Below are 15,367 nucleotides of genomic sequence, written 5' to 3'. Positions count from 1 at the left end.
ACCGTTGGACAGAATATTAATCAAGAAATAGGAGGAGCTTGGAACAAACGTAGTGCAATATCTTGGGGGACTTTACTCTTCATATAGCCTGAACAAATCAAATGGCAAAGGAATAATTGCAAAATACTGCGGATGCTGGAAATCTGAAATAACAACAGAAAATGCTGGAAATACTCAGCAGGCCAGGCAGCATCCATGGAGAGAGAAACAGAGTTAACGTTTCAGGTCTGAGACACTTGATCAGAAATGGCAAAGGTAATCTGGAGGACGAGTTCTTGGAATGCATTCGAGAATGTTTCCTAGAAGAATATGTCATGGAACCAACCAGGTAACAGGTTATTTTAGATTTTAATGGTGTAATACGACAGGGTTAATTTGCAATCACATAGACAAGAATGCGCTAGGTCAGATTGAAAAAAATGATAAAATTTAACATTAATTTTGAGAGGTACTTGCCTAAGCCCGAAACTAGAGTCTTAAACTTAAATAAAGCCAATTACATAGGTATGAGTGGCGAGCTGGCTAATGTAGATTGGGCAAACAGATTAAAAGATATGGCAGTAGATAAGCAGTGGCTAGCATTTAAATAAATATTTCATAATTCTCAGCAAAAATGCATTCCTTAGCAAAACAAAATCTCCACGTGAAAAGTGATCCAACCGTGGCTAACTAAAGAAGTTAAGGAAAGCATTAGGTTGAAAGAAGGAGCTTAAAATGTTGCAAAGAATAATAGTAACGCTGAGGATTGGGGGAGCTTCAGAAACCAGCAAAAGTTGGTGAAAAATTGATAGAATGGAAAAAAAATAGAATATGAGAGAAAACTAACAAGAAATATTAAAACAGATACTAAAAGCTTCTATTAGTATGTAACAAGAAAGAGAGTAGCAAAAGTAAACTTTGGTCCGTTAGAGGCTGAGACAGGAGAAATTATCATGGGGAACAAGGAAATGGCGGAAGAGTTAAACAATTATTTTGTATCTATCTTCACAGTGGAAGACACAAATACATATCAAAAATGGTGGGGAAGCAAGTGTCGGATGAGAGTGAGGAAGTTAATGTAATTACTTAAAGTAGAGAAAACGTATTAGAGAAACTATTGTGACCAAAAGGCAACAAGTAACCTGGAACTGACGGCCGACATCCAACGGTTCTAAAAGAGGTGTCTGAAGAGATAGTGGCTGCATCAGTTTTGATCTTCCAACATTCCCTAGATTCTTGAATGGTCCCAGCGGATTGGAAGGTCGCAGATGTAACACCACTATTGAGAGAAAGGAGGGAGGGAAAAACAGGGAACAACAGGCTTGTTAGCCTGACATCAGTCATCGGGAAAATGCTAGAATCCATTGTTAAGGACGTTATATCAGGGCACTTAAAATATCGTTACATGATTAGGCAGAGTCAACTGGGAGGGTAGATAAAGGGGAACCAGTGGATGTACTATATTTCGATTTCCAAAAGGCATTCGATAAGGTGCTGCATTAAAGGTTATTACACAAGATTAGGGCTCGTGGGTTATGGGGTAATATAGTACCGTAGATAGTGATTGGTTAACGGTCAGAAAACAGTGAGTGGGGATAAACGGATCTTTTTCAAGTTGGCAGGCTGTTACTAGTGGGTTGCTGCAGGGTAGATGCTGAGAGGTTGCTTCCCCTGGCTGGTGCATCTAGAACTAGGGGGAATAATGTCAGTATAAAATTTAGGGCATTGATGAACGAGTTTAGGAGAATATTTCTTCACTCACGAGGGTTGAGAATCTTTGGAATTCTCTGCGCAGAGGGCTGAGAATGCTGAGACTTTGAATATAGTCAAGGCTCAGATAGATAGATTTTGGGACTGTAATGAAATCTGTTAATCTTGCCTGTATTCGTTTTGCACTCATGTATATTACCCTCCCCCACACTGTGTATAGTTTCACTTCCTCTTTCCTGACTAACCTGGAAGGTTCCAGGTCTTGGCTCTTGGCTCCGCCCCTGACTTCTCTTACATAAAGATCCCAGGATCTGTATGACTCATTCCTGTGAGCCAGTCGGTGTGTTGAGATGTTAGCTCTGATCTTAGTGATTAAAAGCCAACTTGTTTAAGTTAATAACTTCTAAATCACAGAAATCACAGAAACCCCACAGTGCAGATAGAGGCCATTTCGGCCCATCGAGCCTGCACTGACACATGTCCCACGCGATCCCTGTAACCCCTACACCAACACATATCCCACCCTATCCCCGTAACCCCACGTATTTAATCCCCCTAGCACTAAGGGTCAATTTATCATAGCCAATCAACCTAACCCGCACATCTTTGGACTGTGGGAGGAAACCGGAGCACCCGGAGAAAACCCACGCAAACACGGGGAGAATGTGCAAACTCCACACAGACAGTCGCCCGAGGCCGGATTCGAACCCGGGTCCCTGGTGCTGTGAGGCAACAGTGCTAACCACTATGCCACCGTGCTGCCCTAGTTTTGTGGTTATTGAAGGCACATCAATTTTAATCACTAAAGAATACTATGATGGATCAACTCCTAAAACCAGAGATCTGGACTTGGATCCACATTCTGCTGAAGCATCAACTCAATTTGGACACTGGCTCAAATGCTTCGAACTCTTCGCGAGGGCCTCATCCGCTAGCGAGGTAGATAAACTGAGTCTACTGACTACTCGCATTAGTCATTGGATTTATTCGATCATCCGGGACACCACCTCTTACACGGAGGCCATCACTATCCTGAAGGCCCAATACCAGAGGCCAGTAAATGAAGTTTATGCCAGACATCTGCTGGCTACACGCAGGCAGCGATCTGAGGAATCAATGGACGATTTCTTGCAGGGCCAAAGGACTTGGTCCGGGACTGTAACTGCAAGGCCGTGACGGCCAACATGTACTCTGATGAATTGGTCTGCGATTCCTTCATCACGGGCCACAAATCGAATTATATCTGGCAGAGACTGCTGGAGAAGGATGTCCTGGAATTAAAAAAGGCAGTGGCCACTGAGCGATCACTGGGCATGGCCCAGAAAAACTCTGACTCTTATTCTTCTGGCCATGCGGCCCTCACCGCCTCATGCGCGCCGAGCGGGCCGCCATCTTGGAATCAGCCATCTTCCCCATCGAGGTCTCAGACCAGCTCCACACCGCCGGAGTCCCCACGCTGAAGTTCACCCAGGAGTCCTACTACAGCGGCAATGTCTCGAGGCCCAAAGTGCTACTTCTGAGGCCATTCCAAGCTCCCCAGACAACGATGCCCAGTGAACGATGCTACATGCTTCTAATGTAAGAAAAAGGGGCATTTAGCAAAGGCTGCAGGGGGAATCCGATTTCCAACTCCGTCACCGCCTCGTGCGTGCTGTGCGGGCCGCCATCTTGGGATCCGCCATCTTTTCCGACTCAACGGCCACCCAGGGCCCAACAGTGGCTTCGATCATGGTGGATCAATTCAGGCCACAACCGTTGACAAAATCCATGATGGACATACAGGTAAACGGGAATTTAATGAAATGTTTAATTGACTGTGGGACTACCGAGAGTTTTATCCACCCTAGCCTGGTATGGCGGCACTCTTTAATGGTAACCCCTACACGGAGCAGAATTGCTATGGCTGCTAAGCCCCACACTTCGGACATTTTGGGGTACTGTGTGGTAACACTGACTGTAAAAGGCACGGACTACAAGGATTTTTAACTCCTCGTGATGCCAGAACTCTGTGTTAATGTAATCTTGGGCCTGGTCTTGCAGTGCCACCACGAAAGTGTCACGCTAGCATATGGCGGGTCCCAGCCGCCATTCACAGTCTGTGGCCTATCAACCTAAAAAATCAGCCCGCCCTCTTTAATGGCTAATCTCGCTCCGAACTGTAGGCCCATAGCGACCAAAAGTAGAAGGTACAGTCTGGAAGATAGACACTTTATCAAAGCGGAAGTGGGCAGACCCCTGTGGGAAGGCATTATTGAATGCAATACCAGTCCGTGGCGTGCCCAAGTAGTCATAGTTAAAAATAGCAAAAAGAAACGGATGGTAATTGACTGCAGCCAGACTGTGAATATTTATACCCAGCTGGACGCCTACCCTTTACCCCGCATATCAGAAATGTTCAACTAGATTGCGCAATACCGAGTCTTCTCGACTATCGACCTCAAATCCGCGTATCACCAGCTCCCCATTAGAATGGAGGACCACCCATACACCGCCTTTGAGGCAAACAGACGCCTCTACCATTTTCTCAGAGTGCCCTTCGGGGTAACAAATGGGGTCTCGGTCTTCCAACGTGAGATGGACCGCATGGTTGACGAGAATATACTACAAGCTAACTACCCCTATCTGGACAATGTCACTATCTGCGGGCACAACCAGCAAGACCACGATCTAAATCTGGTGAGATTTTTAAAAACTGCCCTAAAGCTGAATCTAACCTACAACGAAGACAAATGTGTCTTCAACACAAACCGTCTCCATATCCTCGGCTGTGTGGTGGAAGATGTGGTAATTGGAGCGGACCCTAACTGATTACGCCCCCTAAGGGAACTGCCCCTGCCACACAATCCCAATGCTTTAAAAAGGTGCCTGGGATTTTTTTTGTATTATGCCCAATGGGTGCCCAATTACTCTGATAAGGCCCGACCCCTCATTAAATCGACGTCCTTCCCACTATCAGCTGAAGCTCGGGAGGTTTTCACCAGTATAAAACAGGACATTGAAAGGGCTGCACTGCATGCAGTGGACGAAAGCATTCCCTTTCAAGTCGAAAGCGATGCGTCAGACTTAGCCTTAGCTGCGACCCTCGATCAGGCTGGGAGACCTGTGGCCTTCTTCTCCCGAACCCTTCAGGGACCTGAAATCAGGCACTCTTCTATCGAGAAAGAGGCACAGGCTATAGTGGAGGCAGTGCGGCACTGGAGACACTACCTAGCCGGCAAACATTTCACCCTGCTCACCAACCAGCGGTCGGTGGCTTTCATGTTTAATAACAAACAAAGGGGGAAAATCAAGAATGACAAAATGCTCAGGTGGAGGATCGAACTATCCACGTTCGACTATGATATTATGGACAGGCCGGGAGCCCTTAATGAACCCCCAGACGCCCTATCGCGGGGAATGTGTGCCAGCATTCATACGGACAAATTACAGGGTCTCCACAATGACCTCTGTCACCCAGGGGTCACCCGACTATACCATTTTATAAAGTCCCGCAATCTGCCCCACTCCATCGAGGAGGTCAGGGCAATGACCAGAGCCTGCCGCATCTGTGCAGAATGCAAACCTCGTTTCTACAGACCTGACCGTGAACACCTTATCAAAGGCACACGGCCATTCGAGCGCCTAAGTCTGGACTTCAAGGGACCCCTTCCCTCTGCCGACCGTAACGTATACTTCCTCAATATCATCGATGAATATTCCCGCTTCCCCTTCGCCATTCCCTGCCCAGACATGACCAGTGCCACGGTCATCAAGTGTCCCTGTAATCTATTCTGCATGTTTGGCATGCCGAACTACATACACAGCGATAGGGGGACGTCATTTATGAGTGCCGAACTGTGCCAGTTCTTGCTCTCAAAGGGGATATCCACTAGCAGAACCACTAGCTACAACCCCCGGGGTAATGAGCAAGTGGAAAGGGAGAATGCTACTGTTTGGAAGGCTGTCACGTTAGCCTTAAAGTCAAAAGGCCTTCCAACCTCCCGCTGGCAGGAAGTCATCCCAGACGTGCTCCACTCCATAAGGTCTCTGTTATGTACAGCCACTAATGCTACCCCTCACGAAAAGATGTTCGTTTTCACCCGGAAATCCACCTCGGGCATATCTCTACCCGCGTGGCTGACGTCTCCGGGGACAGTACTATTGCGGAAGCACGTGAGAGGCCATAAAACGGACCCCCTTGTGGAAAAGGTACAGCTCCTCCATGCAAACCCTCAGTACGCCTATATCGAATACTCTGACGGGCGAGAGGACACTGTTTCCATAAAAGACCTCGCTCCCTCGGGGAGTGGAGAGAACGATGAGAGACTACCCGAGGAAGAACTACACCAAAAAGAGACAGGACGCCCAGAGGTATCAATACCCAACTTTAACCTGGAGGACACAGCAGATAACCTGGAAGACACTGCGGAGGCCCGGACAGCGGAGGAACCAGAATCCACTCCCCTAGAGGCACCCCAACCGGCTTTGCGCCGATCACTGAGAACCGCAAAACCTCCTGACAGACTCACTTATACCAACTTTTAAGAAACATCACCCTGATGGACTAAATCTAAAGAAGTGGTGAATGTAATGAAATCTGTTTGTCTTGCCTGTATTCGATTTGCACTCATGTATATTACCCTCCCCCACACTGTGTATAGTTTCACTTCCTCTTTCCTGACAAACCTGGAAGGTTCCAGGTCTTGGCTCTTGGCTCCGTCCCTGATATCTCTTACATAAAGATGCCAGGATCTGTATGATTCATTCTTGTGAGCCAGTCGGTGTGTTGAGATGTTTGCTCTGATCTTAGTGATTAAAAGCCAACTTGTTTAAGTTAATAACTTCTAGTTTTGTGGTTATTGAAGGCACATCAGGGACTCTATGGGAATCAAGAATATGGAGATCGGGCAGGAAAGTCGAGTTGAAGTTGAAGATCAGCCATGATCTTTTTGAATGGCGGAGCAGGCTCGAGGGGCCGTATCATTTACTCCTGCACTTAGTTCTTATGTTCTCTTGTTTCGTATGTTCTTCTGTTCTTATCTCTCAGGTTACCTATAAGCCTTCTCTTTTCTAATAAAAAAAGCCCTAAGCTGTTCATTCGTCCGATAGCTGCAATTGCTCCGTGCTGGTACGATCTTTGTAAATCATTTTTGCACTTTCTCCAGTGCTTCGATGCCATCTTTATAATATGGAGCCCAAAATGAGGAAATTGCGGCGTGACCACAGGCCTATATAAATTTAACTTAACATCATTATTTGGAATTCTATACTCCTGTAAATACATCCACGTGCTTTGTTAGCATTTTTAATTGTTTTGGTGACCTGCGATGCTGCTTTAAATGTTGCCTTCTCCTGTATCCCTAGATCCAGTTGCTCATCTATCCCATTCAGTTTCTTCTTTTCTTGTGTTTAGGGTTTGTTTATTTTTTTCTACCAAAGTTGATTACCTCACAAATATTTATGTTAAAGTTAATTGTCCAGTAACTGCCCAGTCTGCAAGTTAGTTTAATTCTTGTTGAATTGTATATTTACTTGTGTATATGGAATCGATTTTTTCAAATTATGTTGAAACAAAATCAATGCAAAAACATATTTGAAGTTAATTTACCAGAAAGATCATTTCGACTTCCTTCATTATGTTATAATTAAATCTGGCTCAGAGGAAATTCCCTGTTTAAAACATTTACTCCCTGAGTTGTTTCTATTTGTTCAGTTTAGTATGTTTACTTGACGATTGTAAGTACAGTTGTTTCTTTAAAACAAGCTTTCGTTAATTAACATGATTTTTTGCCATTTCTGCATTCCAACATTCACAAGCCATCAATATGAAACATTTTTAAAGGGTTCTTAAATTGGGTCTTTGAAATAAAATCGTACGTTAAGCGGTTATGCATTTATTCAACCATTGTCTGTTAAAGCAGTCAGTTGTTGTTAAAGTCTGAAACACTTAATTATTTTTCAAAGGAGCAATAATAAATCGCTGACTTAAGTATCTACAGGGAGATTTCTGACAAACGTAATTTCACATAAATGGCCATCCACTGAAATGTTGTCAGATCCTGGGATCCTCCCACTCCCAATAATGTCAAACACTTCGTACTGCTCCCTCATCAGAAAACAGATTCCACTCACCACTTCTGCAAGACTCCGGCACTACCTCTGCATTACTGCAGAAGGAAAGGATTCTCCAGGGACCAACTTATCTCAGAACCGCTACAACAGCGCTGCAGAACACGGGCCATCACTTTGTCGTGTCACACCTCAGCTGACCTACAGCAAAACTGCTGAATTTAATCCTGGATCCATAATCTGATTTTTCTAAATCTTCAATTCATGTCCCAGCATTACTAAATGTTAGACCTCTGCCTCCATTGGGCAAAATCTAAGCTCTCCCACTGTCCGGCAGGTGATCCACAGGACTCCCAAACCAACTCTCTGATATACTAGAACACCAACAATGTTACCAAAATCTATCCCACCCTCCTAATCCTGCCGAAGCTCACAACCAACCACCAACCCCAGCATTATCGTTAAGTGGTGGATTCAGTGTTTCATTGTGTTATCTCTTCTCAATCGCTTTATTGCAAGGAGGCTCCAAAGGGATATAGACAGGCTAAGTGAGTGGGCAAGCACATGGCAAATGGAATATAATGTGGAGAAATGTGAAGTTATGTACATTGGTAGGATAAATAGAAAAGCAGAATATTTTTTAAATAGTGCTAGATTGGGAAATGATCGTGTTTAGACGGACCTGGGTGTCGTTGTACACGAATCACTGAATGTTAACATGCAGGTACAGCAAGCAATTGGAAAGCAAATGATATGTTGGCCTTTATTACAAGAGGAGTATTGCGTACAGTTTTGGTCTCCTTACCTAAGGAAGTATACACTTGCCATAGATGGAGTGCAAAGAAGGTTCACCCAACTGGTTCGTAGGATGGGCGATTGTCCTATGTTGAGAGGTTGAGTAGACTTGGCCCATATTCTCTAGAGTTTAGAAGATTGAGAGTTGATCTCATTGAAACATACAAAATTGTACAGGGCTTGACAGGCTGGATACGGGGTTGTTGTTTCCCCCCGCTGTGGTGTCTAGAACCACGGGTCAAAGTCTCAGAATAAGGGGTCGATCATTTAACACTGATATGGGGAAAATGTTTTAAAATAGAAGATAGGAGCAGGAGTAGGCCTTTCGGCCCCTCGAACCTGTTCTGCCATGTAATGAGATCATGGATGATCATCCAAATTCAGTGTCCTGTCCCTGCTTTCCCCCAATATCCCTTGATCCCTTTAAACTTAAAAAATATATCTAACTCCTTCAATATATTTAAAGAATTGGCCTCAACTGCCTTCTGTGGGAGAGAATTCCACAGTTTCACCGATGACTGGGTGAAGAAATTCCTCCTTATCTCAGTCCTAAATGGCTTACCTCTTATCCTTGGACAGTGACCCCTGGTTCTGGACTCCCCCGCCATCGGGAAGATCCTTCCTGCATCTAGTCTGTTTAGTCCTGTTAGTATTTAATAAGTTTCAATGAGATCCCCTCTCATTCTTCTAAACTGTAGCGAATATAAGCTTAATAGACCCAATCTCACTTCATACATCATTCCTGCCATCCCAGGTATAAGTATGTTGAATCTTCGCTGCAATCCCTCCATGGCAAGAACATCCTTCCTCAGATAAGGCGACCAAAACTGCACACAATACTCAAGGTGTGGTCTCACTAAGGCTCTGCACAACTGCAGCAAGACATCCTTGCGCCTGTAATCGAATCCTCTCACTCTGAAGGCCAACATACCATTTGCAGTCTTACCCGCCTGCTGCACCTGCATGCTTACCTTCAGCGACTGGTGCACAGGAACACCCAGTTCTCGTTGCACTTCCCCTTTTCCCAATCTATTGCCATTCGGATAATAATCTGTCTTCCTGTTTTTGCCACCAAAGTGGATAACGTAGCATTTATCCACAATATACTGCATCTGCCATGCATCTGCCCAATCACCCAACCTGTCCAAATCATACTGGAGTTTATCTGCATCCTACTCAAAGCACACACGCCCAGCCAACTCTGTGCTGTCTGCAAACTTGGAGATATTGGGCCAGAAATTCGCGGCCAAAGGCGTGAGTGCGCTTGGGGTACTCACGCATCTGGCCGTTGGAAATGCCGGCGTTCAGCATGAACAGCGCATGCGGGGAACGCCGGCAATTCCAGACCTCGAGCGCGTGCGACTGCACAGGCAGCGCTTGCGCAGTGAACTTCGTAGATTTCATGCATGAAATCCGTGAGGGTAAGTCCTCAGAATTTACACTTGAAAAAAGCAAGTGTAAAGTGGTTCATTGGCTGCGGAGGAAGAAACATTTTATCGTGGAGCTTCTGAAATGCAATATTTTTGTTTGGGAAAGGGAGGGAAGTTATTTTAAGAAATTTTAAGTAAGCTTTAAAGTTAAAAATTTTTTTTTTTTTTTTTTAAATGGTTTTCAGAACGGTAGGTAGAAGGAGCAATTGTGGCTGTGTGAATGGAATGTGAGAATGAGTTATGTATGTATGTCCACATATATTCCTTTACGTATATGTATGTATGTTTTATATTCCTTTACTAATGTGTATGAATGTATGTTTTTAATTATGATTTTCCAATAAGTTACTTTCTCTGAAAGTCATAATTAAATAATACATTCATACACATAAGTAAAGGAATATATGCATAACATGCAAAGGAATATATACAGACATACATACTTTCAGAAGCTCCACGATAATAAATATCTTCCTCCGCAGCCTCTGGAGCAACTGTACCCATGCTTTTTTCATGTGTAAGTTGTAATGACTTGACCTCACTGAAAGCATTAATGAAAGCGGCGAATTATACTGCGCACGCGCTGCCTGTGCAGTCGCACGCGTTCTGCCTCTGAACACCTTCGTTCAGAGGACAGGAAATGCCGGTTTTACCCACATGCACTGTGCATGCTGAAAACCGGCATTTCATCCAGCCAGATGCGTAAGTACCCCGACCGCACTCGCGCATTTGGAAGGGAATTACTGGGCCAACATTTTACATGTTAGTAAAATGAAAAATTTAACAATTGCACGACTTGCCCCCTCGCATCTGCGACTGAGGGTCCAAGGAGGTGCATTGCACAAGAGGTCATCATCGTACGTATCCTCACACTGTTCCCTTTGGGGAACTGTATGAAGTGGTGGAAGGATTTATGGCCGTGATTAACGCTCATTCCGTGACCGTAACCATCTTTGAACCAGCCATTAGGATGGTTAGTCCTATGGTTGGAGGGTTTTACGGGCTCCCACAACCCATCTGAGGGGGGGGGGCCACCAACACCCACGGACGCAAGTATCCCGCTGGATGTCCACCCAGAATTTAAAGTTGGAACTCCGACTCCACTTGCCGGGACTGTCTGGAGTGGGGTTCAAAACCCTACTCCTTCTGGCCCAGTGGCGGGGATGCTTACTGCTACGCAAAAGGCCCACTCCGCACAAAAGGTGACACCCATACGTTTCCTGCGCCTTTTCCCTCCCCGTGACTGGAGCCCTATGCTGCCATTTCACGTTGCTAATCGGATTGGGCCTTTGTCATAGCGGTAGGATCCCCGCCGCTGGGCCAGATCAGGGTAGGGTTTCGAACCCCGCTCCAGACAGTCCCAGCAAGTGGAGTCGGAGCTCCGGCTCTAAATTCTGGGTTGACATCCAGTGGGATATTTGCGTCCGTGGGTGTGGGTGGCCCCCCTCCTTGTATAGCTTGTGGGAGCCCGTAAAACCCTCCCGCCATTGGACTAACCGCCCTAATGCCTGGTTCAAAGATGGTTACGGTCACGGAATGAGCGTTAATCATGGCCATAAATCCTTCCACCACTTCATACAGTTCCCCAAAGGGAACAGTGTGAAGACACGTATGACGACGACATTGCTAAATAAATAAATGGAATTTAAAAAATTCTTTTAGGGCTTTTAAAAGTCTTTAAATTGCTTTAATTCTGTTTAAAGCTACTTCAGATTACTCAAAATAATGTAAACATTTAAAAAAGTTTATAAAAGTTACCAAAATCTTCAAAAAACTTCCAAAAACCTATTTAAACTGCTGCTTTGCATGTTAAAATGGTTAGCAGCTTGACAGAAACATTGGGGGCGTGTCCAGTGAAACTGAGACCTCAAGGGGCGTGTCTCACTTGCACTGCACGCTACAGGCTTCGCGCTGGCTGCACTCCTGGGCGGCGTGACGTCATACGCTGCCCGGGATTCTTCTTCTGGAAACACCAATTCCAGGCGTCCCTGGAGCTGATCGGCAGTAGCGCGGGGTAAGTGTAAATACGGGGCTTGCACGCGCTGCAAGCCTCGTTCTGGAAATTCCGGCCCATCACATCTAGTTCGCTCGGCTAGATCATTAATATACATTGTGAATAGTTGGGTTCCTAGCACCAATCCCTGAGGTACACCACGATTCACTGCCTGCCACTCTGAATAAGACCCATTTATTCCAACTCTTTGCTTCCTGTCTGCCAACCAGTTCTCTATCCAAGTCAGTACCTTACCATGAATTTCATGGGCTTTTACTTTTCATGCTAATCTCTTATGCGGGACCTGATCGAAAGCCATCTGAAAGTCCAAATACACCACATCCACTGGATCTCCCTTATGTATTCCACCAGTTACATCCTCAAAATATTCCAGTAGATTAGTGAAGCATGATTTACCTTTTTTAAATCCATGTTGACTTTGTCCGATCCTGTCACTATTTTCCAAGTGCTCTGCTATTACATCTTTTACAATGAACTCCAGCATTTTCCCCACTGCCGATGTCAGGCTTAGTGTCTATAATTCCCCGTTTTATCTCTACCACCTTTTTTATATAGTGGGGATACAATTGCTACCCTCCAATCCATGGGAACTGTTGCAGAGTCTATAGAATTTTGGAAGATCGCCAGCAATGCATCTATTATTTCTAGGGCCACTTCCTAAGATACACTATGATGTAGGTTATCAGGCCCTGGGGATTTATTGGCCTTAAATCCCATCAATTTCCCTACCACCATTACCCTACCAATACGGATTTCATTCAATTCCTCCATCTCATTAGTCCCTATGTTTCCCGACTCCTCTAGGAGGTTATTTGTGTCTTCCTTTTTGAAACAAGGTATGTATTTAATTGGACTTCCATTTGTCTGTTCTCCATTATATATTCCCCTGCTTCTTACTGCAATGGACGTAAGCTTTAATTCACTAATATTTTCTCTTCACAAATCTATATAAGCTTTTACAGTCAGTTTTTATGTTCCCAGAAAGCTTACTCTCATATTCTATTTTCCCCCTCTTAATTAATCCCTTGGTCCTCCTTTGCTGAACCCTAAACTTTTACCATTTCTCAGGTTTGCTGCTATTTCTGGTCAATTTATATGTCCTTTCCTTCGATTTTATGCTATCCCTAATTTCCCTTGTTAGCCACGGTTGACTCACATGTTGTGTTTTATTTTTGTGCCAAACAAAGATGAACAAATTCTGTAGTTCATCCATGCGATCTGTAAAGGTTTGCCACTGCCTATCCACCATCCACACTTTAAGTAATGCTCACCAATCCATCCTAGCCAACTCGCACCTCATCATCGAAGTTTCCTTTATTTAAATTCAGGGCCCTAGTCTCTGAGTCAACTACTTCACTCTCCATCTTAATGAACAAATCTATCATATTATGATCGCTCCTCCCCAAGGGACCTCGCACAAAAATATTGCTAATTAATCCTTTCTCATGACAGAATACCCAGTCTAAATGGCCCGATCTCTAATTTGTTCCTCGAAATATTGGTCCAGGAAACCATCCCGTATACACTCTAGGAATTCCTCCTCCACAGTACTGTTACTAATTTGGTTAGCCCAATCTATATGTAGATTTAATCACCCATGATAACTACTGTGCCCTTATTGCACGCATCTCTAATTTCCCATTTAATGCCATGTCCAAACTCAGCATTACTGTTTGTGGGTCTGTATACAACTCCCACTCACTTGTTCTGCCCCTTGGTATTTCTCAGCTCTACCCATACAGATTCCACATCATCAGAGCTAAAATCCTTCCTTACGATTGTCTTAATCTCCTCATTAACCAGCAATGCTACCACATCTCATTTTCCTTTTTACCAGTCCTTCCTGAATATTGAATACACCTACACGTTGAATTCCCAGCCTTGGTCACCCTCCAGCCATGTCTCCATAATCCTAATTATATCATATCTGTTTACATCTATTTGCGCAGCTTATTATGAATGCTCCTCGCATTAAGACACATAAACTTTAGGCTTGTTTTTTTAAACACACTTAGTCCTTTTAGAATTATTATTTACTGTAGCCCTGTTTGCTTTACAGCCTCGATTTCTCGGCCTTCCACTTTTGCTTTTCTCCTTCCTGTCCTTGTTTCCCTTTCCTCTGTCTCCCTGCACAGGTTCCCAGCCACCTGCTGTTTTAGTTTAAACCCTCCCCAAAGCACTAGCAAACACTCCCCCTGGGACATCGGCCATGGTCCCACCCAGGTGCAAATCTTCCAGTTTGTACTGGTGTCACCTCCCCCAGAACCGGTTCCAATGCCCCAGGAATTTGGATCCCTCCTCCTTGCACTATTCCTCTAGCCACGTATTCATCTGAAATATCCTTCTATTTCTAATCTGACTAGCACGTGGCACTGGGAGTTATCCTGAGATTACTACATTTGAGATCCTATTTTTTAGTTTACCTCCTAACTCCCTATATTTAGCTTTAAGGACCTCATCACGTTTTTCACCAATATCGCTGGTACCTATATGCACCACGACAACTGACTTTTCACCCTCCCCCTCAAGAATGCCTTGCAGACGCACCGAGATATCCATGACCCTTGCATCAGGGAGGCAACATTCCATTCTGGAGTTTCGTTTGCGGCCGCAAAATGCCTATCTATTGCCCTTGCAATTGAATCCCCTATCACTAAAGCACTCCCACACTTTTTCCTCCCATCCTGTACAGCAGAACCACCCATGGTGCCAGGAAGTTGGCTGCTGCTGCCTTCCCCCAATAATCGATCTCCCTCAAAAATATCCAAAGTGTTATATCTGCTTGAAAGTGGGATGGCCACAGGGGACCCCTGCCCTTTCTACCTGCAGCTACTTATCTGCCTGGCAGTCAACCATTCCCTTCCTGCCTGTGCAGCTTTTACCTGCGCTGTGACTGTAATAAATCTCAACATCAAGAATCTATTTATGAAATAATGCTGGATGGCCAGCTGGTTGCACCGTCAGAGGAATATATATACTCGGGCTTGGGCCCCAGCTTTCCAGGGACATTATGGAAGACAAGGAGGAAGTGAAATACAACTACTCTTCCATGTTCCGAAACAAATTGATTAGAGCCTTGCTTTATGCTCAAACCAAGTGCGTAGTGAGTTTTATTACGTCAGTGACCATCTCATTAAACTTGTTATCCACGATGTCCTCAGCATCGCAAATGCTCCAGTATGTATCCATTCACAGCTCCAGCAGCGCAATGTGGTCTGCCAGTAGCTGCAGCTGAGTACACTTCCCACAAACATGGTCGCCAGGGACACAGGAAGTGAATTCCACATAATGCAGGAGGAGCATGTCACATGCCGAGCTGTGCTGCCATGATTACCCTCTAATTAATTTAACCTAAATGAAATTAATACCAATAATAACACTACAATTAAAT

This window comes from Somniosus microcephalus, unplaced genomic scaffold (genome assembly GCF_052327205.1).
Source record: "Somniosus microcephalus isolate GS21.2 unplaced genomic scaffold, FLI_Smic_1.0 unresolved_chr1, whole genome shotgun sequence".
Classification (NCBI taxonomy): domain Eukaryota; kingdom Metazoa; phylum Chordata; class Chondrichthyes; order Squaliformes; family Somniosidae; genus Somniosus; species Somniosus microcephalus.
The sequence above is the reverse complement of the archived record's forward strand: the minus strand, read 5'-3'. Positions refer to the sequence as shown.